The sequence below is a fragment of the Pseudophryne corroboree genome, chromosome 4 (assembly GCF_028390025.1).
Source record: "Pseudophryne corroboree isolate aPseCor3 chromosome 4, aPseCor3.hap2, whole genome shotgun sequence".
In the NCBI taxonomy this organism is placed as follows: Eukaryota; Metazoa; Chordata; class Amphibia; order Anura; family Myobatrachidae; genus Pseudophryne; species Pseudophryne corroboree.
The window spans coordinates 923541846-923568040 of record NC_086447.1 but is presented as its reverse complement, the minus strand read 5'-3'; the positions used below and the strand labels follow the sequence as shown (position 1 = coordinate 923568040).

At 51.4% G+C, this 26195-nt stretch overlaps 1 long non-coding RNA gene across 1 annotated transcript in view; it reads left to right on the top strand.

The window, feature by feature from the left end:
• The first annotated feature begins 2103 nt into the window (after nt 1-2103).
• LOC134910706 (uncharacterized) overlaps nt 2104-26195 on the top strand; it is a 54876-nt gene continuing 30784 nt past the window's right edge. Inside the window, exons 1-2 of the long non-coding RNA XR_010176263.1 lie at nt 2104-2568; nt 4499-4612. This is a non-coding gene — a long non-coding RNA (uncharacterized LOC134910706). The remainder of the gene's footprint in view (nt 2569-4498; nt 4613-26195) is intronic.

The window sequence follows — 26195 nt, the reverse complement described above, 5'->3', positions numbered from 1 at the left end:
GCTTTTGTATTTGTGTGTGTGTGTGTGTGTGTGTGGGGGGGGGGGGCGGCACTGACATGTGCGGTGGGCTAGCCCTGTGCTGGGCGTCCCCCCGCATGTCTGAGTTTACGATCGTAGCTGTGCTAAATTTAGCACAGCTCCGATCAACTCGGAATGACCCCCATAGAGAGGAAAGGGACAACACGCAAGTGATAAAGTATACTGTAAACAAAGTCTCACAACGTTTTCACAACATATATAAAGGAATCAGTATGATATCCCGGCCGTCAGGATCCTGGTGGTCAGAAGGCCGATGTCGGAATCGCGACAGCTGGAATACCGGCAGCGAGCGCAGCGCGTCCCATCGCAGGCACATTGCGCTTGCCATGCTTTGGGACCTGGTGGCGACTAATGTATTCCCCCTGGGGTGGTAGTGTGAGGATTCCAGGCAGGCTTTTGACCACCGGCATTTTAGCGGGTGTCGGATTCCGCTGTCGGTATCCTCACCGCAGAGATACCAACAGCTGGCAAATTGTCTGCATACCTATATCATAGCCAACGCGGGGGGGGGGGGGGGGAAGGGTCTTCTTGGCCAGTGGCTCAAATTCTGACAACAATAGCAATGGTATACTATAGCAATGCCGCCACATCATGCAGTGTAAGGGGCAGAGCGGAGCTGCTGCACATGCCCAGTGATTGCAGCTTCTTCTGCCTACAGTAGTTTGCTGTGTGTGTGTGGTTCTGAGTCCTCAATCAGTGGGAACAGAAAGAGGTGATCTCCCAGCGATGCTATATATAGACTCCAAATCCGTAAATTTTCCTGTTTCTTGAACACAGAACACAACATACAGTATATCCGTTAACTGGTAATGATAATTTCCACAGAAATTCCAACGTCACTTTTCTCAGTGACTGACCTTTATTAAATAGGATGCATTCACATAAAGGTTTCTTTCATATTTCATATAAACGACAATCCACGGCTTATCTACACCCGGCTTACCTTTAGGATAAGCCCTATATGTACTGAAAGGTTTCTTTTCCAGTTCTCATTAGTGTTGGAAACGTTGTTATCCCCAATCAAATCGCTCCAAAGTGACAGCAAATGGTGAAAAAAATGTCTTTATTCAAACAAACCCACCAATGATGTGGGAATAAAATCCAAGACAGATAAAAACAAAAACAAAAAAATAAAGATAAAACAGTGCATTGGACCAGAGAGTAGCTAGCAGGAAGAAGAGACAGGAGCCTTACCATGAGGTGGGAGAACGTGTGCTTAGAAAGTGCAGTACTGGTTCTGTTATGTTTGTGTATTTATGTAATATTATGTTTGCTACAGCCTATACTATTGTGTTAGATATTAATCCTGTATTCCATACAGTATCCAGTGTATAAAAAGACCAATGTTTAAATTAATATCCACGGTCAGTACCAGGTTCTTCTACCGCTCCCCCAGACTCCCGCACTTGCTCCAATGTTCTGCAGGGTGGGAGATTGCGGAATGCATTTGGAAACCCCCCCCTTTAGAAATCCTGCGTTTGCCACTGTATATATACTGCATATGGGGTCTGGTAGGGATCATTTTTCTTGGGTATGGGATGTCGGCAGTCAGGATACTGACAGTGGCAATCCCACCACCATAATCCTGACATTTTGAATGAAATTAATTAACCTGTCCCTGACCCTAACCCACCCTCCCAGCAGCCTAGGCCAAACCCTATCCCTCCCTGGCATACTCACATTCAGGATGCCGGCTGTCGGGATTCTGGCGTCGGCATACTGACAGGTGTCGGGATTCCAGCGCCAGTATTCTGAACGCGGGCATCCCGTCTGCTGGAATGCCATGTACATCAGGGACGTGCAGTCAGGGGAGGTAGGAGGCAGTGCCTCCCCTGTCATTAATGATTAAAATAATGTAAAGAAGATAGTTATGACACATATCCTGTGTCTTAACTATCTGCTTTAGCCTTTACATTATTTTAATCTTTTTTACTTGTGTAATACTAAAAACGGTCTTTAATGTGTTTCGGAGGCACTGCTGCCTGTGCCTCCCGCTATCAATGTTAAATGGCCGGAAGCGGGGGCGGGGCTAAGCTTTGGGCAGTGAAAGCCCATTAAAAAAATCATCCGAAGCGGCACCTACTATAAGTGCCTCTGTGACAGGGGGCGTGCACCCCTGTCACTAACAGTGATGTAATTGGCCGCGGGGATGGAGCGGGGGGACGAGGCACAGTACTTATCTACATGTGTGGCCGCCTATTAGCTCCCCGGTTATGCAGTCCGGCCAGAGGCAGAGGGGAGATAGGAGCCGCCACCGCGATACCCTTTACTCAGGAATATCACCCGCCCGCCTGCTGGCCTACCAGGACGCCCGGCCAGCGCACGGAGTCACCCGCCCAGCGCACGGACTCCTCTGGCCGCCCGGCGCACGGACTCCTCCGGCTGCCCAACCGGCCGTCCGCCCGGCGCATGGACTCCTTCGGCCGCCCGCCCGCCCGGACTCCTCGTCTGCCTGGAGTGAGGCAGCCAGAGCAGAGGGGAGCAGCTTGTAAATAGGACGGAGGGAGAGATCGCGGCCAGGAGCTACAGGTGAAGTGACATGCTTAACTGGCTGCTTCTTCCCAGCACTGCTTCCATCCTGCCCAACCCCCCCTAACTCAGCACCGTTACTCCCATCCTGCCCCCGCTGCTCCACACCACTACTCCCATCCTACCCCCTTACTATGCACCACTACTCCCATCCTACCCCCCTACTATGCACCACTACTCCCATCCTACCCCCCTACTATGCACCACTACTCCCATCCTACCCCCCCTACTATGCACCACTACTCCCATCCTGCCCCCCTCTACTATGCACCACTACTCCCATCCTACCCCCCCTACTATGCACCACTACTACCATCCTACCCCCCTACTATGCACCACTACTCCCATCCTACCCCCCCTACTATGCACCACTACTCCCATCCTACACCCCCTACTATGCACCACTACTCCCTTCCTACCCCCCCTACTATGCACCACTACTCCCATCCTACCCCCCCTACTATGCACCACTACTCCCATCCTACCCCCCCTACTATGCACCACTACTCCCATCCTACCCCCCCTACTATGCACCACTACTCCCATCCTAACCCCTACTATGCACCACTACTCCCATCCTACCCCCCCTACTATGCACCACTACTCCCATCCTACACCCCCTACTATGCACCACTACTCCCTTCCTACCCCCCCTACTATGCACCACTACTCCCATCCTACCCCCCCTACTATGCACCACTACTCCCATCCTACCCCCCCTACTATGCACCACTACTCCCATCCTACCCCCCTGCTCTGCACCACTACTCCCCCTGCTCCCCCCCCCCCCAAGTCAGGACCACTGCTCCTATCCTGCCCCCCGCTCTGCACCAATGTTCCCAACCTGCCCCCCTGCTCCACACCACATCTCCCATCCTATACCCCTGCTATGCACCACTGCTCCCATCCTGCCCCCCTGCTATGCACCACTACTCCCATTCTGCCCCCCCTGCTCTGCACCACTACTCCCCCTGCTCCCCCCCCCAACTCAGCACCACTGCTCCTATCCTGCCCCCCGCTCTGCACCAATGCTCCCAGCGTGCCCCCCTGCTCCACACCACTACTCCCATCCTATCCCCCTGCTATGCACCACTGCTCCCATCCTGCCCCCCTGCTATGCACCACTACTCCCATTCTGCCCCCCCTGCTCTGCACCACTACTCCCCCTGCTCTCCCCCCCCAACTCAGCACCACTGCTCCTATCCTGCCCCCCCGCTCTGCACCAATGCTCCCAGCGTGCCCCCCTGCTCCACACCACTACTCCCATCCTATCCCCCTGCTATGCACCACTGCTCCCATCCTGCCCCCCTGCTATGCACCACTACTACCATCCTGCCCGCTGCCCCACACCACTCCTCCACCTCAATGTACTGTGCGATGTGACCCGATGATGTCACACCACGCGAACGGCCGCCCACCTGCCCGTGTTCTCCTGCTGGGCCCACCAACTCCACTGATGAGGCTGAGAGATGGTGAAGGGCGGGCGACTGAGAGGCACAGACAGAAGGGTGGGAGGCTGAGAGCCACAGAGTGAAGTGAGGAGAATGAGAGACAAAGTGAGGGGTATTGCGAGAGATTCAGATGGGAGATGATGGTGTGGCTGAGATATGACGCAGGGAGATGATGGTGTGGCTGAGAGACGACGCAGGGGGGAGATGATGGTGTGGCTGAGAGACGACGCAGGGGGAGATTATGGTGTGGCTGAGAGACGACGCAGGGAGGAGATGATGGTGTGGCTGAGAGACAACGCAGGAAGGAGATGATGGTGTGGCTGAGAGACGACGCAGGGAGGAGATGATGGTGTGGCTGAGAGACGATGCAGGGCGGAGATGATGTTGTGGCTGATAGATGCAGAGGGAAGGAGGTGACACGAGTCTGGTTGAACCTCTGTTGTATGTTGATGACATTGGTTATATTCCTACGCAAACAGGCATCTTCCGGATCATGTGACCTCCTACATGAATAGTGATTACTGACTGAAGACGCCGTCTGCCCAGGAAGGACATTTCTTCAGAGGTTCCCCGTTATGAGAAACACCATATAGGTAAGGAGCATATTTAATAGAAAAGAATGCCAATAGGCGGTGCTAGACACACTTAGTAGGCGGTGCTAGACACGCCCGATAGGTGTTGCTAGACTTGCCCAGTAGGTAGGTGGTACTAGACACGCCTCTACGACGGTGCACCCCCTAATAAAATGTGCTGCGCACGCCTATGTGCAGCGGGGGCTGCAGTGGGGGAGAGTGGCGGGTACTTTAGTTTGTAATGGGCTGAGCTCACCCATGCTTTATCAGGGACCCAAGGCTCAGGGCTGTACTCCTTATGTTGTATTCTATACTGCTGGTAGAGTGGGACAGTAATGTGCTCTCCCTGGCGTCACCCTCTTCCTGTCACCCTCTCACTGTCACCGACTGCTGTCACCCACAGCTGGCACCGACTGCTGGTATCCTCTCACTGTCACCCTCTCCCTGGCTTCACCCTCTCGACATCACCCACAGCTGGCCCCGACTGCTGTCACTCTCTCCCTGCCACCCTCTCCCTGGTGTCGCCCTCTTCCCGTCACCTACAGCTGGCACCGTCTGCTGTCACCCTCTCCCTGTTGTTACTCACAGCTGGCACACACTGCTCTACCCTTTCACTGTCACCCTCTACCTGGCGTCAACCTCTCCTTGTCACCCTCTCCCAGTTGCCCACAGCTGGCACCGACTGCTGTCACCCTCTCTCCATCACCCACAGCTGGCACCAACTGCAGTCACCCTCTCCCCCTCTTCCTGTCACCAACTCACTGGCATCAAGCTCTTCCTGTCACCCTCTCCCTGTGACCCTCTGCTGCCACATACTGCTGTCACCCTCTCCCTGTGACCCTCTTGCTGTCACCAGCTCCATGGCATCATCCTCTCCCTGGCGTCACCCACTGCTGTCACCCTCTCCCTATTACAAATTGCTGTCATCCTTTCCCTGGCGTCGCCCACTGCTATCACCCTCTCACTGGCAACACCCTCTCCCTGTCACCCTCTCCCTAGCATCACCCACTGCTGTCACCCACTGCTTCTCCCTGGAATCGCCCACTGCCTTTCTTTGTCTCCCACTGACCCAGGGACAGCGGTGGTAACAGGCACTGGCTTGGGTGCGGTGGCGGGCATCGGCGGGACACAGCAGACATTATGGCTGCAGTGCCTCACCAGCCACTGAGCTCACCGCACGCCACTGATGTACATCCCTTTAATGCTATGTGAATACAGTACATACATACTGTATATACCCAGAGACAGACATATATTTGTATGCTCCTTATTGTGTTCCATTCCCCCATATGTAAGTTCATTACAGAACCTTCCCCCCCCCCCCCCCCCCCATCCTCCATATGTACTGTAATGTGCTCCGGCGCCTGTTCACAAGTGCAAACCCCCCATCGGGCTGTAAGATCTGCACTGTCTGCGGTCCCGCAGAAACCCCCATGGGCAGGGCCGTCTTTTCGTATGGGCTCAATGGGCTCTTGCCCAAGGGCCCCAGGAGTAAAAGGGCCCTAGGCTGATAGCTGAGGGTCCCTTCTTTCCAGGGGTACCAGATTTTTGAAAATCGGCCCTGGGGTATCGGAGATATCAGACTTCAAAGCAGTGGCCCCCATCCGAGTCTGTTAATTGTTCTTCCCAGCCAGATATCTCTATGCCCAGAACCAGCGATATCAGCCTTCAAGCAGCTGGTCCCTGCTCAAGCTCCACACTCCTAATATGCAGTTTTATATTTTTGTTAGTGAATTGCTCTGGCTCCTGAACTCTGATCCTCAAGTCCCCAGACCTCCTGAAAGGTGTCCCCAGTACCTCCTGACAGGTGTCCCCAGTACCTCCTGAAAGGTGTGCCCAGTACCTCCTGAAAGGTATGCCCAGTACCTCCTGAAAGGTGTCCCCAGTACCTCCTGAAAGGTGTCCCCAGTACCTCCTGAAAGGTGTCCCCAGTACCTCCTGAAAGGTGTCCCCAGTACCTCCTGAAAGGTGTGCCCAGTACCTCCTGAAAGGTGTCCCCAGTACCTCCTGAAAGGTGGGACTCAGTGTTTTATCCCATTAAAGCTAAGATATCTATTTCCAGGAACTGGAGATATCTGTAGTAAAGCAAGCTGCCCTGACCCCTGGAAAATGATGAGTATTAAGCCCACTCCACTATGTACCGGGGCACCTTCATTCAGCACGATGCCCCCTTCTACAGTTTAGTGCGCTCCTTCCCACCCCATTTGTGTAGTAAAGTAGTAATTAGAAATTATTTCTCCAGGTACTACATGCTGAGCGAAAGATAGAACCCCTCTACCCCCCACAGGACATCAAAGCTGCCGCTGATAGCCCCCCCTGCCCCTGCTGCTGATGGTTGGGTAGGGGCCCCAGTGCATTGCTGTGCCCAGGGGCCTACACTGCTGTTAAGACGGCTCTGCCCATGGGCTACTCACCTTACAGCGACGCTGCGGGTGCAGACATGTAGTCAGTGGTGTCGAGAGAGGGGAGGAGAGGGTACATATTACCCGGGCCCAGGTCTGATGGAGGGGCCCAGTGAGGGTCCAGTAGGGGCCCCGGGCCCTCTCCCCCTTACCTGGCAGCAGCAGCTCTTCTCCTCAGCCTAGCACATGCTGCTGTGTGCTGGGCTGCAGTGTGGATCTGGAGGCGCTTAAAATACAATTTTTTCAGTATTTTTTTCTAAGGGTGCATGGCCACGCCTCCTGTGATTTGGCCACGCCCCATGAAAAGTACCTGGGCCCAGCCCGGCTCTCTACTGCCCTGTATGTAGTCAGGTGCTGCTTGCTGCTGGAGAGCCAGGATCCAGGGGTCTGGAGGAGGGGCATAAGGGCTATGAGGAGTGGCCATGGGAATGATGTTGATGTTACACGTGTCAGCACGGAGGAGGCGCTGAGGCACTATGTGGTACAAATTTGTTAGCAAATGGGCAAAACCATGTGCACTGCAGGTGGGGCAGATGTAACATGTGCAGAGAGAGTTAGATTTGGGTGGGGTGTGTTCAAACTGAAATCTAAATTGCAGTGTAAAAATAAAGCAGCCAGTATTTACCCTGCACAGAAACAAAATAACCCACCCAAATCTAACTCTCTCTGCACATGTTACATTTGCCCCACCTGCAGTGCACATGGTTTTGCCCATTAGCTAACAAATGTGCTGCTGCGATCAGATCTGAATTAGGCCCCAGACCCGCAGCAGCAGCCAGCACAGTGTAAAAGGAGGCGGCTGCATACAGAGACATCCTCTAGGGGCCGGCACCCCTAGGCAGCTGCCTAATGGTAGAGCTGACCCTGCACCTACAAAATTGGGGCAGCGCAGCAGTAAAATTATGGCTTATTAAACACCTAAACATTCTTATTCATTGAGAAATTATGAATACATTTGCATTGAGCAGGATCTACAGTACAAGACTATTTTATCAAGTTTTGAAAAATGGGTTTTATCTTTGAAATCATCTCGTGGCAATTTGTGATGAGAAAAAAATGAAATTATCAGAACAATTTATCATTGCACCCTCACCCCAGTCCATATCCCTGTGAATATTATGGCACCTTCAAAGCTTTCATTTCACCACCAATACTAGTGGGTAAAGTTTAGACAGCTGCTGTAGGTTCTGTCCAGGACTGGGTGATGGCGGGCACATGTCGGCCGCAGGGCTCTTCGTCTCCCAGGGACCGTCTCCCACGCTGAAATTCTGCAAACCAAATACGGCGGTCACGGACGGTGCTTCCTCCCCTGAAAGCAGCTCGCAGTCATTCAAAACTCCCCAATCTTGTAGTCGTAGAGGATCATCTCTCTCTTGTGGCCTCCTGAGTTCCATAGCGAGTCATGGTGTCATGGCGTGCAGTGCTGCTGATATACGGGTCTGTGTCCGGACATTTCACAGGAACGCTTCCTAACCAGTGACATTGTGTCTACTCTACCTACACACTGCGCACCATACTTGCCGACTGTGTGGCTGCCCCCTATCATCACAACCGTGGGTGACATCAACATACAGTAGGTGGGTAGTGCGGGAGGCGTGATTGTGTCATCACTGCCCTGTCCCCACTGTACAATAACCAGATTGCCGGCACTGTAAAGTGAGGGGCGGGGCTACAATATCTCGATTCAGCGCGAATCATGTCATCACCCAGACCACTGACTGGGTAAGTGGACAGCTCCGGGCAGTATGTGCAGCGGATGAGACTATTTCCTAACAGTGTGTGACTGCACAGGGAGTGGGTATGAGGGGGGAGGACCTTCTGTCCTGCCCTTCTGCTCCACGGGAGGTTTCTGTCCTCCCTGAGTCCGGCTCCAGGAGACTTGCCCTCTTTTCCGGGAAGTCGGGAGTGCCAGGTTCCCGGCCATTTCGAGAGAATCGATAAGTATGTTGCACACCCCATATAAATCTCCTATATCATAGCCCTGTGACTCTGTGCCTGGGCCTCTAACTCTGGGCGTGGCTAAGAGCTCTCATTGGGTTAGTGGCAGGTCTATCACACCCAGTCCACAGCTGATTGGGTGAGAAACATCCTCCCACACAGGTTACATCCAATGGGAGGCTCTGCTTTTGCCTGCTGTGTTTTCACAGAGCAGGATTAGCACTGGGACTGATGGAGCTGCAGCTCCAGCCCCACACCCCAAAATAGTCCCCCTGCATCTGCAGCATCACACCCTCCAATAATTTACACATAACAATTGACCCAAATTCAAAAAGGGGGCGTGGTCACGGGTACAGCGACGTAGCCACGCCCCTTTTACTATAATTTCAATGGAAGCTTGGAGAATCAAAAATCGGTACAGACCATAAAGAAAGATACTGTATCTGCCAAAAGGTGCAGCTGGAGGGTATGCCCAGTAGTGGCTCTTGCCACGGGCAAGCAGGCTTTTTGCCCGGGGCGCCGCTAACCTGAGGGTGCTGCCGCTGCTGTGGCAACAGCAGCTACTAATCCTCCCTTTCCGCTCTCCAGCCCCCGGCTGCAGCGAGCGCAGTGTGCACCCGCTGCAGCCGGCGTCACTGACTGACGCTAGAGGTCAAAATTGACCCCTAGCGTCAGTGCGGCACTGCTATGGGAGAGACATCATGACGTCTCTCCCATAGAGAGTAGCCGCCGCCCGGAGACAGCAGCAGCAGCAGCGGTAGAAGCGGTCCAGAAACAGGAGCAAGGCTGTAAATATTGTGGGTTTTATTTAAGGGTTTCAAAGCAGCGCTACTACAGGGGGTACATACTGGGGGCACTACTACTGAAGGCACTACTACAGGGGGTACATACTGGGGGCACTACTACAGGGGGTACATACTGGGGGCACTACTACTGAAGGCACTACTACAGGGGGGACATACAGGGGGCACTGCTACTTAAGGCACTACTACAGGGGGGACATACAGGGGGCACTACTACTGAAGGCACTACTACAGGGGGGACATACAGGGGGCACTGCTACTGAAGGCACTACTACAGGGGGTACATACTGGGGGCACTACTACAGGGGGGACATACTGGGGGCACTACTACTGAAGGCACTACTACAGGGGGGACATACTGGGGGCACTACTACTGAAGGCACTACTACAGGGGGGACATACAGGGGGCACTACTACTGAAGGCACTACTACAGGGGGGACATACTGGGGGCACTACTACTGAAGGCACTACTACAAGGGGTACATACTGGGGGCACTACTACTGAAGGCACTACTACAGGGGGCACATACTGGGGGCACTACTACTGAAGGCACTACTACAGGGGGGACATACAGGGGGCACTGCTACTGAAGGCACTACTACAGGGGGGACATACAGGGGGCACTGCTACTGAAGGCACTACTACAGGGGGGACATACTGGGGGCACTGCTACTGAAGGCACTACTACAGGGGGGACATACTGGGGGCACTACTACTGAAGGCACTACTACAGGGGGGACATACAGGGGGCACTACTACTGAAGGCACTACTACAGGGGGGACATACTGGGGGCACTACTACTGAAGGCACTACTACAGGGGGGACATACTGGGGGCACTACTACTGAAGGCACTACTACAGGGGGGACATACTGGGGCACTACTACTGAAGGCACTACTACAGGGGGGACATACTGGGGGCACTACTACTGAAGGCACTACTACAGGGGGGACATACAGGGGGCACTACTACTGAAGGCACTACTACAGGGGGGACATACTGGGGGCACTACTACTGAAGGCACTACTACAGGGGGGACATACAGGGGGCACTGCTACTTAAGGCACTACTACAGGGGGGACATACAGGGGGCACTACTACTGAAGGCACTACTACAGGGGGGACATACAGGGGGCACTGCTACTGAAGGCACTACTACAGGGGGTACATACTGGGGGCACTACTACTGAAGGCACTACTACAGGGGGGACATACAGGGGGCACTACTACAGGGGGGACATACAGGGGGCACTACTACTGAAGGCACTACTACAGGGGGGACATACTGGGGGCACTACTACTGAAGGCACTACTACAAGGGGTACATACTGGGGGCACTACTACTGAAGGCACTACTACAGGGGGCACATACTGGGGGCACTACTACAGAAGGCACTACTACAGGGGGGACATACAGGGGGCACTGCTACTGAAGGCACTACTACAGAGGGGACATACAGGGGGCACTGCTACTGAAGGCACTACTACAGGGGGGACATACTGGGGGCACTACTACTGAAGGCACTACTACAGGGGGGACATACTGGGGGCACTACTACTGAAGGCACTACTACAGGGGGGACATACAGGGGGCACTACTACTGAAGGCACTACTACAGGGGGGACATACTGGGGGCACTACTACTGAAGGCACTACTACAGGGGGGACATACTGGGGGCACTACTACTGAAGGCACTACTACAGGGGGGACATACTGGGGCACTACTACTGAAGGCACTACTACAGGGGGGACATACTGGGGGCACTACTACTGAAGGCACTACTACAGGGGGGACATACAGGGGGCACTACTACTGAAGGCACTACTACAGGGGGGACATACTGGGGGCACTACTACTGAAGGCACTACTACAGGGGGGACATACAGGGGGCACTGCTACTTAAGGCACTACTACAGGGGGGACATACAGGGGGCACTACTACTGAAGGCACTACTACAGGGGGGACATACAGGGGGCACTGCTACTGAAGGCACTACTACAGGGGGTACATACTGGGGGCACTACTACAGGGGGGACATACTGGGGGCACTACTACTGAAGGCACTACTACAGTGGGGACATACTGGGGGCACTACTACTGAAGGCACTACTACAGGGGGGACATACAGGGGGCACTACTACTGAAGGCACTACTACAGGGGGGACATACTGGGGGCACTACTACTGAAGGCACTACTACAGGGGGTACATACTGGGGGCACTACTACTGAAGGCACTACTACAGGGGGCACATACTGGGGGCACTACTACTGAAGGCACTACTACAGGGGGGACATACAGGGGGCACTGCTACTGAAGGCACTACTACAGGGGGGACATACAGGGGGCACTGCTACTGAAGGCACTACTACAGGGGGGACATACTGGGGGCACTACTACTGAAGGCACTACTACAGGGGGGACATACTGGGGGCACTACTACTGAAGGCACTACTACAGGGGGGACATACTGGGGGCACTACTACTGAAGGCACTACTACAGAGGGGACATACTGGGGGCACTACTACTGAAGGCACTACTACAGGGGGGACATACTGGGGGCACTACTACTGAAGGCACTACTACAGGGGGGACATACTGGGGGCACTACTACTGAAGGCACTACTACAGGGGGGACATACTGGGGGCACTACTACTGAAGGCACTACTACAGGGGGGACATACAGGGGGCACTACTACTGAAGGCACTACTACAGGGGGGACATACAGGGGGCACTGCTACTGAAGGCACTACTACAGGGGGGACATACAGGGGGAACTACTACTGAAGGCACTACTACAGGGGGGACATACAGGGGGCACTACTACTGAAGGCACTACTACAGGGGGTACATACTGGGGGCACTACTACTGAAGGCACTACTACAGGGGGGACATACAGGGGGCACTACTACTGAATAATAATAATAATAATAATTTTATTTATATAGCGCTCTTTCTCCAATAGGACTCAAGGCGCTTAACAGATACATAGCATAATATAGTACAGAAAAAAATGAAGTACATTTTCATAAAATACAGAAGCATGAAGATACTAAAAGGGACACTATGGAAATGCTTTAGTAAACAGAAAAGTCTTGAGTCTACTTTTGAAGGATTCTATAGTTGGGGCCTCTCGCACTGTGCGGGGAAGTGAGTTCCATAGAGTCGGAGCCGCATGACTAAACGCTCGACCCCCAGATGAATTACGGTAGATTCTAGGTACTGCTAAAAGTCCTTCATCTACAGATCGCAGTAATCGAGTGGGGCAGTATGGGGTCAGAAGCTGTTTCAGGTACCTTGGGCCTTGGTCATGTAATGCTTTGAAACTCAGTAAGCCAATCTTGAAGATGATTCGCCATCTTACAGGCAGCCAGTGAAGGGAGTAGAGGATGGGTGTTATGTGGCTAGAACGGGGCTGGTTGGTTAATAGCCTGGCAGCTGTGTTTTGCACCAGCTGTAAGCGTTGCAATTCTTTTACTGGTAGACCAAGGTAGAGGGCATTACAGTAGTCTAAACGAGATGATACAAATGCATGTATGACTTTTGGCATGTCATCTGAGGGAATTAAGTGCTTGATTCTGGCTATGTTCCTCAGGTGAAAGAATGAGGATTTGATTGTGGCTGATATCTGATGTTTAAGTGTCAAGCCACCATCCAGGACAACGCCAAGATTCCGCACACGATCACTGGTCTGTAAATCTGAATCCCCCAGTGTAAGTCCAGTTGGTTGGCTATGCTGCAGTCTTGTCCTTTGATGTTGCGGTCGTATCAAAAGGACCTCTGTTTTATCCGGGTTCAGTCGCAGCCAACTGGCACTCATCCACTCCTGTAGTTCAGCTAGACAGCCATTTAGGGTTGCTATTGGGTTATCAGTGCCCGGAGCAAAGGACAAGTACAGTTGTGTATCATCTGCATAGCAGTGGTAGACCAGGCCATGGCGCCTGATTATTTCGCCCAATGGGAGCATGTATACTGCAAAAAGCATGGGGGATAGTATAGAACCTTGTGGGACACCACATGGCAATGGCACTGGTGGTGATGAGTATAATCCAGATGATACTCTCTGTGACCTGCCTGTGAGAAATGATTTGAACCAGCTTAGGACTGTGCCATCCAGACCACAGAAATGTATCAGTCGCTCAATCAGAAGCCCATGGTCCACGGTATCAAATGCTGCCGAGAGATCCAGAAGGATTAATATTGAACAGTCACCTCTGTCTTTTGCCATCAGAAGGTCATTTAACACACACACCAGGGCTGTTTCAGTGCTATGTCTTCTCCTGAATCCTGATTGAAATGGATCATAAATATCATGGGTTGTCAGGCGGGTTTCCAGTTGATTTGCAACGACTTTCTCAATAACCTTTCCTAGGAAAGGAAGGTTCGATACCGGTCTGTAGTTGGTCATGCAGTCGGGATCTAAATTAGGTTTTTTAAGAAGCGGTCTAACAATTGCTTCCTTTAGGGGTCCAGGAAAAATGCCTGTCTGCAAAGAGCATTGAACAATTTTTGTAAAGACAGGACCAATTATATCCATACAACCTATTAGAAGCTTGGTTGAGGCTGGGTCCAGATCACAGGTGGTGGGACGCAAAATTCGAGCAATTTCAGCAGTGTCCTTTACATCCACTGGGTCAAAGCTGGTCCATGAAGGCAGGTAGCTTATATTGGCAGGCTTTGTAGTTTGGCACTCCTTTGATGGCACTGTGGAGATTCCAGCCCGGATGGTGGATATTTTATCTGCAAAGAAGTTTGCAAACTCGTTGCATCTTGCCTGGGAGAGGGTCTCATCAGTCTGCAGGCATGCTGGCTTGCAAAGCATCTCCACTGTGCGGAAAAGCTGAGCTGGCCTATTGTTTGCTGCTGTGATCTCATTTGACAGGAACTGTGCCTTCTTACGAGTGATTGTCGATTGATATTCTTCGTTATGCTTTATTAGTTTTATTTTGTCATCCACTAGGTTAGTCTTCCTCCATCGTCTTTCCAGTCTACGCCCCCTTTTCTTGAGCTCACTAACACTGTTGTCGAACCATGGAGCTTGACGTTGTGGTTTACGAGGTCTTAAACGCACAGGGGCGATAACATCAATTGCAGCCATAACATCCCTATTATAATAACGGACTAGGGAACAGGGATCTTCACAGGCACCCAGTATAGCAGAGAGATCCAGATTTGCTGCAAGAGCCTGGGGAGTCATACCCCTCCTTGGACGATACCTGGTCAACTCCACGGGCAGAGATCTTATTTGAGGGGTTGCAACTGAGAACCAGAGGGAGTAGTGGTCTGACCAGATGACTGGGTTTATTTTTAGGTCAGTGACTTCTAATCCAATCTGAAAGACAAGGTCGAGAGTGTGACCACTTTTATGTGTGGCAGAGGGAACGACCTGTGTGAAGCCCAGACCATTCATTGTGCACAGGAGGTCTTGGCCAAGGCGTGAGAGCTCATCATCCACCCATGCATTGAAATCCCCGAGGATGAGCCATCTTTGATGTTCCAGAACCAGGCCAGCAACAGTGTCTGCAATTTCTTGTAGAAATATCTTTCCATCTCCAGGTGGCCGGTAAATGAGAAGTACTCTGAAACCTAATCCTGTCGAACTCCGGGCAGCAATGCACTCGAATGAGCGAGTAGTTTCAATAGGGTGGACCCTAAGTTTAAGTTCTTTTTTGAAGCAGATAGCCACCCCGCCACCCCTGCGGTCCAGTCTTGGGTTGTGGAGGACAGAGTAGTTTGTTGGTACTGCAGCCTCCAATATAGGTGCTGCATTTTCATCTAGCCAGGTCTCTGTAATACAGGCTAGATCTGCAGATTCAATAAGGTCAGCAATTGTTGCAGTCTTGTTTCTTATAGATCTGGCATTACAAAGGACTGACCTGATTGGGCATACCAGAGGGCCTTCAGTTTTCTTTATGTTAAGTGCAGGAGCTCTGGGTATGGGGGTCACAAAGTGAGAGTTGACAGTTCTGTCCTTCCAAACACAGGGCCGTCTTTTGGGTATCACTTCTATTTGATTGTTCTTTGAGTATGAGGGTGAGCAGGTGGGCAAAGGACTTAGATGGTTACCGGGGGAAATACATTTCCGGCCTGCTCGCTTCCCACGAATGCGCCAGTGTTTTCTTTTTAAAATGCCAAGGGATTGGAGAATAGAAGCCTGTGATGGTGTGATAGGAACTGCAGAACGTGGTGGGCGGAGTGAAAGAATGAAGCTGGAGCAATACGTATACATTTGGTCATCAATGACAGATTACTATAAGTTTGAGCTGCATATGATGATGAGAGAGGGAGAGAAAGCAGTGTTTTGTTTTGTTTTGTTTTTTTTGTTTTTTTTTCCTTTTTGTGTTTTGTTTTCCCCCAATTCGGTATGTGATCCAAAATTATAATGGCATATGAACAAAGTTATTGCTATAACCTATTGGGTGTGTTTGAAGCAAGTAATAAATAAAATAACTGCTGATTTAGTCAATTATCCTAGGGTAGGCAGTCTTTTGGAAGGTGTTAGAAGCCAATTCCTACTGTGTAGGTGTGAAAAGTCTCAGTGTGAGAGGCCTTTGAAGTAGATTTTTTTTTTTTTTTTTTTTTTTTTTGTGGGGGTAGTAGTGATAACGTGTCCTGGGAATGGATCCTGATTTTAAACAGTGAGCCTTCAGCAATTCAGAGCCTGAATATACTGATATTAGTAGATTAATGCAATAAGTCAGTTATTTGTTGCTCAGAGAACAGAGGTGGATGATGTCTAAGTGAGGGGCTGGATGTAGCCAAAGAAAGGTTGTAATCCACAGTACCTTATCTGGGTAATGTCCAATGCAGAGTACAGCAGCTGCTAAACTGAAGGATTTCTCAGTGGAGTTATGCAGAGGATTCAGTCCAGGATTCAATCCAGTGTGTATCTCAGCGCTGGAATGCAATCCGTTGGTTTTGATGAAATGTCCGCGTAGACTAGTACAAGTTAAAGGTAAGTCCATGGATATTTATGATGATTCATAGGTCAGTTGTGGTGAATTTAAGCTGTTTTATGGAGATGATCAGGAGCATACAAAAGGTGAGGCAGCCATCTTGGGCGCCAGTCTGAAGGCACTACTACAGGGGGTACATACTGGGGGCACTACTACTGAAGGCACTACTACAGGGGGGACATACAGGGGGCACTACTACTGAAGGCACTACTACAGGGGGGACATACAGGGGGCACTGCTACTGAAGGCACTACTACAGGGGGGACATACTGGGGGCACTGCTACAGGGGGGACATACTGGGGGCACTACTACAGGGGGGACATACAGGGGGCACTACTACTGAAGGCACTACTACAGGGGGGACATACAAAGGGCACTACTACTGAAGGCACTACTGCAGGGGGTACATACTGGGGGCACTACTACTGAAGGCACTACTACAGGGGGGACATACTGGGGGCACTGCTACAGGGGGGACATACTGGGGGCACTACTACTGAAGGCACTACTACAGGGGGCACATACTGGGGGCACTACTACTGAAGGCACTACTACAGGGGGGACATACTGGGGGCACTACTATTGAAGGCACTACTACAGTGGGGACATACTGGGGGCACTACTACTGAAGGCACTACTACAGGGGGGACATACTGGGGGCACTACTACTGAAGGCACTACTACAGGGGGGACATACAGGGGGCACTGCTACTTAAGGCACTACTACAGGGGGGACATACAGGGGGCACTACTACTGAAGGCACTACTACAGGGGTGGACATACAGGGGGCACTACTACTGAAGGCACTACTACAGGGGGGACATACAGGGGGCACTACTACTGAAGGCACTACTACAGGGGGGACATACAGGGGGCACTGCTACAAGGGGCACAGCTACTGGGGGCAAATCAACTGGGGGCACAGCTACAAGGGGCACAGCTACAAGGGGCAACAGCTACTGGGGGAAAATTAACTGGGGCTACAGCTACTGGGGGCTCAAGTACATGGGGATAACTGTGAAGAAGCCATGCCCCTTCTCTATGAAGAAGCCACGGCCTTATTTTGGGGGGCGTGCCCTCGGCATGCACCAACTGTATTTTACCTGGAAAGGAGGGCGGGGGGCGGGGCGCCACAGGAAACTTTCGCCCTGGGCGCCACAAGGTGTACAAACGGCCCTGGGTATGCCACTGCATCTGCAGCAAGTCTCTGTGCTGTAGATAGAGAAAAAAATAATAATTTTCCTGCAGCGTCCTATGTCCTGCTGCCAGTCCGCCTGTCCCCTCCGCCATCAACAATCCCCACTCCCTAGCCGCAGCGCAGGTGGAACAAAAGCTGCTGCGGCCACCGGCATAGATGTGTGTGAAAGCGGCGCAGCGAAAGGCTTTCATAGCCCACCCTGCGCCGCATACTCTCTGAGCCCCGGAGCCTCCTCTGCGTGTGATGTCACAGAAGTGCCTCCCCGCCACAGCCGCGCCCAGATCCCCAGAGGCACTGACTCCCCAACACAGCACCTGGGCTGCCGGCCTGGAAGCCCCGAGATGGCTAATGTAACGGATAGAGTGGGTGATATCGCGGAGGGGAATGTATGGATGCTGAATCAATGTAAATGGTGACAGTGCTGTGCAGTGCAGTGGGTGTGTAGTCTGGGCCGGTGCTAGGGTGTTCGGCGCCCCCCTGCAAACTATAAATTTGCAACCTTGCATACTTTACAAAGGTACAGCGCACATAATACCCCCTGTAGTAGAGACACTTACACATGTAACACCCCCTGTACCAGTGACGCTTATAAACGTAACGCCCCCTGTACCAGTGATGCTTACACACGTAACGCCCCCTGTACCAGTGACACTTACACACGTAACGCCCCCTGTACCAGTGACGCTTACACACGTAACACCCCCTGTACCAGTGACGCTTACACACGTAACACCCCCTGTACCAGTGACGCTTACACACGTAACACCCCCTGTACCAGTAACGCTTACACACGTAACACCCCCTGTACCAGTGACGCTTACACACGTAACGCCCCCTGTACCAGTGACACTTACACACGTAACACCCCCTGTAGCAGTGACGCTTACACATGTAACGCCCCCCTGTACCAGTGACGCTTACACACGTAATGTCCCCCTGTACCTGTGCCGCTTACACACGTAACGCCCCCCCCCTGTACCAGTGCCGCTTACACACGTAACGCCCCCCCCTGTACCAGTGCCGCTTACACACGTAACACCCCCTGTACCAGTGCCGCTTACACACGTAACGCCCCCTGTACCAGTGACGCTTACACACGTAACGCCCCCTGTACCAGTGCCGCTTACACACGTAACGCCCCCTGTACCAGTGTCGCTTACACACGTAACACCCCCTGTACCAGTGACGCTTATACACGTAACACCCCCTGTACCAGTGACGCTTACACACGTAACGCCCCCTGTACCAGTGACACTTATACACGTAACACCCCCTGTACCAGTGACGCTTACACACGCAACACCCCCTGTAGCAGTGACGCTTACACATGTAACGCCCCCTGTACCAGTGACGCTTACACGCGTAATGTCCCCCTGTACCAGTGACGCTTACACACGTAACGCACCCCCCCCCCCTGTACCAGTGACGCTTACACACGTAACACACCCCGTACCAGTGACGCTTACACACGTAACGCCCCCTGTACCAGTGACGCTTACACACGTAACGCCCCACTGTACCAGTGATGCTTACACACGTAACGCCCCCTGTACCAGTGACACTTACACATGTAACGCCCCCTGTACCAGTGACGCTTACACACGTAACACCCCCTGTACCAGTGACGCTTACACACGTAACACCCACTGTACCAGTGACGCTTACACACGTAACACCCCCTGTAGCATTGACGCTTACACACGTAACACCCCCTGTGCCAGTGACGCTTACACACGTAACGCCCCCTGGACCAGTGACGCTTACACACGTAATGTCCCCCCCTGTACCAGTGACGCTTACACACGTAACCCCCCCCTGTACCAGTGACGCTTACACACGTAACGCCCCCGTACCAGTGACGCTTACACACGTAACGCAACCCCCGTACCAGTGGCGCTTACACACGTAACACACCCTGTACCAGTGACGCTTACACACGTAACGCCCCCCCCCCCCCCCGTACCAGTGACGCTTACACACATTATGCCGCAGTCACACATACACTCACATATATACAAACACACACACATACATACATACATTACACACACACAGTCACACATGTATACAGTATACACAGACACTGTATATACACACACACTCTCTTTCCAGACACTTACCTAATGAAGTCTGGCTGGTCGAAGCTGTAGCAGCTCATCCTCCTGCTGCAGCACTGTCCCGTCTAGCTCCGCCCCTTATTCCCATATAGCTCCACCTCCTTTGACCTTAGGCTCCTGCCCGGCCACTGAATGTCACACAGGGGAGGGGAGGGGGAGAGGAGGTTTTGTGCTGCTGGCGCCGCTGCATGTGTGACAGCAGCCGGCAGCAGCAGCAGGGATAGCAGCAGCAGCTCAGCACAGGGATGCAGAGCAGGGAGAACGCCTCTCCTTCATGGTACCTCCCTGCACTGCATCCCTTTGCTGAGCGGCTAGCGCCGGGCCTGTGTGCAGTGTCACTGACACTGCACAACACTCTCACCTTTTACATTGATTCAGCCAGTCACTCAGTTCTGCCAGCCTCTCTCTATTGTTAGCGCCGGTGTCCCAACGCACCGCATTACAGGGAAGTAGACGCACTAAATAATCTACAGCTCCCAGCAGCCCTTAGCACCAAAGCATTCCGGCCCTTAGGGCTGCTGGGAGCTGTAGTTTATTTAGTGCATCTTCTTCCCTGTAATGCGGCGCGTTGGAACACCGGCGCTAACAATAGTGACTGGCTGCTGTGCGAGTCTCCGGGAGAGCCACTGCCAAAGGGAGGACAGCAGCTTAGCTGCTTCCAGGAGGAGAAGCAGGAGAAGCATTACCCGCCCCTCCCCCACTCACAGTACCTCTGGGCCCCATCCGCGGCACCCCCACACACCCCCTCCAGCACCCGCGGTAGCTCTGGACCCACTCCCCCACCTGCAGCAAACCCGCCCCTCCCGCCGCACCACCGCATCCGCCCCTCCCCCAACCAGGGCACCCCCGCAACTGCTCCTCACCCGCACCCCCACCCGTGGTGGCTTCGGACCCCCACCTGCGGCACCCACACACCTTCCCCCACCTGCGGCACCTCCGCAGTAGCCCCTCCCCCACCTGCGGCACCACCTTAACCGCCCCTCCCGCTGCACCCCCGGATCCCATCCGCATCTTTCCCGCACTGCCACTCTCCCAATTAAAGCACCTACTTAGGTGATTAATCAGGCCCTGCGTGCGCTGTTCACGCCGTTGCAAGGGGCTTCCACCCCTTAACCATTACACGCTCTTTGTCCATGCTATATTTAACCACTCACACAATTATGATTGGAGGTAATACTCCATATAATAAAAATATTGTACGCCACAAGGGTGTGCAAGGGTTACGGGGTGGCGTAGCCCCTTACGACGGTGTGAAGAGCGCCCGTAAAGTGCGATGAATCACCTAGTATATATAAATAGCGGCAAGTGCAAAAACTGCCAAAATGGCTATAAATGTATGTAGTAGCATCTACACGTAACCCAATCATGTCAGTACATTGCTTATGTGTTTTACTAAAAACTTACATTATGTATCAAAAACGTGCAATGTAAAAGCATTTGACAAAATATATACATAAAGCAGCATTACTACTAACAAGTGTGGAGACCCCCTGCCCCCTCATACATTTATTCTCCATATAATTCACCTCTCAAGCGCGGCCCATTAGTACAGGGGCCCCTCAGGGCTGTGTCCTCTCACCCCTGCTCTTCTTCCTGTACACAAATGACTGTACCTCAGAGGCGCAATCAGTAAGGATCATCAAATTCGCCGATGACACCACCGTCATCGGCCTCATCAAGGATGGGGACGAATCTGCCTATAGACGGGAAGCAGACCGGCTGGCCCAGTGGTGCATCCACAACAACCTTGAGCTCAACCCCCTCAAATCTGTCGAGATGATAGCGGACTTCAGGAAAAAGTAATCTAGTGCACCTCCGCTAACGATTGCTGACAGTGTGGTATCGCTAGTGGACTCCTTCAAGTTTCTAGGGACCACAATCTTCCCGGGATCTTAAATGGGGTTCCAACGCTGACGCCACTGTTGGGAAAGCGCCACAGAGGTTATTCTTCCTCAGGCAACTAAGGAAGTTCAACATCCCACAGAAGCTTCTGTTCCTCTTCTACTCTGCGATTGTGGAGTCGGTACTGTGCTCCTCGATACTCGTATGGTACAGCTCCGCCAGCGCGAGGGACAGATGCAGGCTCCAAAAGGTGGTCAGAACCGCAGAGAAGATCATCGGGGCCGACCTTCCCTCAGTCCAGGACCTGTACTTGTCCAGAGCTAAAAAGCGGGCAATGAAGATAGTAAAAGACCAGCTACACCCCGGCCATAACATGTTTAACTTGCTTCCTTCAGACAGGCGTTACAGGGCCGTCCCCGCCAGGTCCACCAGAAGCCTCAAAAGTTATTCAACTGTCGGTGAATTGAGTCGACACCATTGACTCTAACTGCAAAAGCTTTTTGCCTCTGTTTCCTCCTCTTACACGATTCTGGGACGTGATCTATTATCCGGTGTTTAGAAGTTGCCATCCCATATCTATGCTCTAAGAAGTGGCGTGCCGCAGGCTGCTCCGCACTCCCAGAGGCCAATGCATTTCTGATGGCCTGCCTATGTTGTGCCATCCTGATTTTAAATTGGCGCTCGGCCTTGCCTATATAATAACGCCCACACGGGCACATGATGGCATAGACCACATATTTGGTACTACATGTTAAAGGCCATTTGATAGAAAACGTCTTCCCCGTAAAAGGGTGAGAAATGCCGTCTCCTGGTGATATGTGCGAGCAGGGTAAAGCACCCGTTCCTACGTGTCAACACATTTTTGGGAATATTTTTCAGTTTTGATATGTCCGTTTTCATGACTCTGAGGGACATGTACTAAGCAGTGATAAAAGTGAAGGAGTGAGCCAGTGGAGAAGTTGCCTATGGCAACCAATCAGCTGCTCTGTATACTTTTATAGTATGCAAATTACAAATGTTACGTCAATGCTGATTGGTTGCTATGGGCAACTTCTCCACTGGCTCACTTCTCCACTTTTATCACTGCTTAGTACATGTTCCCCTAAGTCCCTGATACTCCTGCCTCTATTATAACTTGGCATCAATCTTTTATCCTGAGAAACCTTCAATTCAGGGTCAGTGGACACCACGGGCCATAAAGTTTTCATCTTTATCTTAACGCTCTCACTTTTTACGTTGAACTCATTCACCCAAGGAATTGCTTTAGACATGTCTTTGGGCTTGGAGGGTTGGAGCAACACCTCCCGGCTCCTCGGCTGTGCCCTCTTTCGGGCTGATCTTAACAATTTCAATGGGTAGCCCCTTTGTAAACATCTCTGTTCCATCTCATCCAGTTCTTTTATGGTTCCACCTTCATCATTACTGACTGCAAGGCTGCAGAAAAGCATCCAAATAAATCGCCATTGGTTCGCACAGAGAAGGTCCCCCCCTCATCCCCACTCCCCCTGCCGTCACACACCGTTAGGAAATAGTCTCACATAATCCCCGGAGCTGTCCACTTACCCAGTCAGTGGTCTGGGTGATGACATGATTCGCGCTGAATCGAGATATCGTAGCCGCGCCCCCTACTTTACAACACCGGCAATCTGGTCATTGTACAGTGGGGACAGGGCAGGGATGACACAATCACGCCTCCCGCACTATTCACCTACTGTATGTTGATGCCACCCCCGGTTGTGCTGATAGGGAGCAGCCACACAGTCGGCAGGTATGGTGCGCAGTGCGTGATGTTTTTTGACTAGTATGCCAGGTATGAAATGTACAATCTAGCTGCAACTACTCGGGGGTACTATTACTTGGAGTAGGAACATGCAGGTCAGAACTAATGAGTCAGTTGAAATACTTTGATATGAGCAGAAGCAGAACTCTGGGAGGCAACGGAGTCATCTGCCGCCGGGCTCCTGCTCTGAAGGGGGGCACCTCTCCTCCCATTCTGTGACACCATTGAATTAAGTTAATTGATGGCTGCTGCTATCTTTTCACTATATGAAGTTACATCTCTGACAATTACACATAACTTCATAGAGTTACAATTCTCATGCTTACTGTACTGGAGCAAAGAGCTCCATCAGTAAAGTGTCTGCTGTCAGTGGGTTCTAACCCTGGGTATGACTGCTAAGAAATGTGTGATTTAAAATAAAAGACAATGAGATGTATATATACAGTATATAAAATAAAATTGAGACCACACACACACACACACACACACACACACACACACACACACACACACACACACACACACACACACACACAAATATAAGGGGGGGCAACTGGTATGAACTTGCCCCCGGGCAACTGTGACGAACTTACGCCACTGGATATGAGGTTATAGATGATAGCAATTATATGGAGAATAAATGTATGAGGGGGTTAGGGGGTCTCCACACATGTTAGGAGTAATGCTGCTTTATGTTTATATTTTGTCAAATGCTTTTACATTGTACGTTTTAGTATAACACATAAGCAATGTACTGACATGATTGGGTTACGTGTAGATGCTACTACATACATTTATAGCCATTTTGTCAGTTTTTGCACTTGGCGCTATTTGTACTGACAGTACGTATAAGGGATTTATTGCACGGTATTATCACATATTAATATTATAGAATGACTATTACACCACATCGGATATCAGTAAATAATGAAGTGAGATATTCTCTTATAATGTATTACACTAATGCGATGTCACATAATGATGCCTACACGTTAACAGAATCTGTAATGCTTATGTATGTTTGTTGTCCAGTGTCGCCATGGCAACGCGGTCGACTGAGCGCCGGTACGTCACTTCCGCATCACATGGTGCGCTGCAGGGCGCCGGGCAGGAAGTTCGGCTGGCGGGGCCGTGGGGTATGCAGGTGGGGAGATTCGATGGGAGGGTAAGTTGATGTATATAAATGTTTGTTTTCACATTGTATTGTTGTCCTGAAGACGGGGAGGTGGTCCCCGAAACGTTGACCTCACACATACACGTTTTTTATTCAAGTTATAAGTCTCCGAATGCCGCCTCTCTATCCATCTACATTGCATTAGGGACGTGGTCCCCGGAGCAAGTTACACCCTATGGGGGAAGCCGTGAGTGCCGAAGTAATATTGTGTGTGTATATATATATATATATATATATATATATATATAATTTTTTTCCCTTGGGTCTTGCAGTATTTGTATTTTCATGACGCAGCAGACATCAGGTTCATGTTCAGTTCAGTACAACTGTGTTAATATAAAGACTTCACGTGCGTAGTTTCCTGGAGGAATTTATCATCTTATACTGGGCAGCATCAGCGTGAGAGGAATGCAGGGAGGATAAACAGCGTATACTGTATCTCCCTCCCGGGGGCTCTGTGTGTCTTCAGTAACCTGGGTGCTGAACTGGGAAACACACCGACCATCCCCTATGTAACCACATTGGCGTCTCCGGCACAACAAGTGAGCCGTAGTCGAGCTGGCATAATAAATACTAAGGGGGGGATTCAATTATTTGAAAAGTCAGTTGGGTCTCCATTTTTTCCTAATAGACAGGAAAAAACAGACACCCAACTGACTTTTCAAACAATTGAATACCCCCTTAAGTGTTAATTTATTAAAACTTCTTAAAACAGTGACTTGGTGATGTTTCCCATAGCAACCAATCAGCTGCTGTCTACCATTTTCTGAAAGGCAATAGGAAATTATAGCATCTGATTGGTTGATATGGACATCACCAAATCTCTGTTTTAGAAGCTTTAGTAAATTTACCCCTGAGTTTCTAGGGCAGTTCTATTTCTCTAAGCATACAGCAGCATCACCTGTCCTTCATTTCACTGTGACGCTGCCGAATCCACCGCCTTCACCATTAAAGGGAATGCCAAGGGCACCATTTGGGAGCAAGGAGGGGAGGGGTGGACATGGCAGAGTATGGAGGTCTGGAGACTCCTGCCTACGACCATAATGCCCCATATAATTATACCAGAAGTTGAATGGGTGTGAATAAAAAGACTGACAGTATATAGATAGACTGTCAATAGATCGACAGGGTCAAAGGGTCAACATGAAAATGGTCGACAAAGAAAAAGTCAACACATTTATTTTTTGTTATTTTAACCATAAGCCTAACCCTAATCGTCCCCTTCCGTAGCCCAACACTAACCCTCCACCAAGTTCCTAACCCTAACCATCCCATTCCACAACCAAACCCTCCACCAAGTGCCTTACCCTAACCACCCAGTTCCACAGCACAATCCTAACCGTCCACCAAGTGCCTACCCCTAACCAGCCCCTTCTGGAACC